The sequence below is a fragment of the Octopus bimaculoides genome, chromosome 7 (assembly GCF_001194135.2).
Source record: "Octopus bimaculoides isolate UCB-OBI-ISO-001 chromosome 7, ASM119413v2, whole genome shotgun sequence".
Classification (NCBI taxonomy): domain Eukaryota; kingdom Metazoa; phylum Mollusca; class Cephalopoda; order Octopoda; family Octopodidae; genus Octopus; species Octopus bimaculoides.
In genome coordinates, this window is record NC_068987.1 from 109,503,230 (window position 1) to 109,504,077 (window position 848).

Sequence of the window (848 nt, forward strand, 5' to 3'; positions counted from 1 at the left end):
TCACAGTATATAATATATAAATATATAATTTAGAGAAAAGAACCACAGTTCCTGAACTCTTCCATGAGAATCCACAGTCACATATAGAAAAATTTAATAAGTAAATACACTAAAAAGAACAATAATAAAATACAAAGTAATAATTATAAAAATAATAAATATTAAAATAATATTATTATAATAATTATTACTTTGTATTTTATTATTGTTCTTTTTAGTGTATTTACTTATTAAATTTTTCTATATGTGACTGTGGATTCTCATGGAAGAGTTCAGGAACTGTGGTTCTTTTCTCTAAATTATATATTTATATATTATATACTGTGAAACTTAATTTAATTTTAATTTTTGATAAATTAAATTAAATTGAGTTTTTACCTGTAAATTTGGATTTTTATCCCTAAAATTATTATCATTATATTATTATATATATATAGATGATATATATATATATTCATTCTCTCCCATTCATTCTCTTTATTAAGCAATCTATATAAAGAGAATGAATGGGAGAAAGAGAGCCTGCCGTATGTCGACCCAATAGAGGGACCAGCTATCCGAGTTGATAGTACCAGGGTAGATAAAGCAATTAAGAGTATGAAGACCGGGAAAGCCCCCGGCCCATCAGGAATCACTGCAGAGATGCTCAAAATATCTGGCAGTGTTGGCTATAGCCTAGTCACCTGTATTACGAACCAGGTGATACACGAAGGAGTCATACCCAATGACTGGTGTAGCAGCATCATAGTCAACTGCTACAAAGGTAAAGGTGACGCTTTAGATACAAATAATTACAGAGGCATCAAGCTGTTAGATCAGGTTATGAAAGTTACAGAGAGGGTCATAGC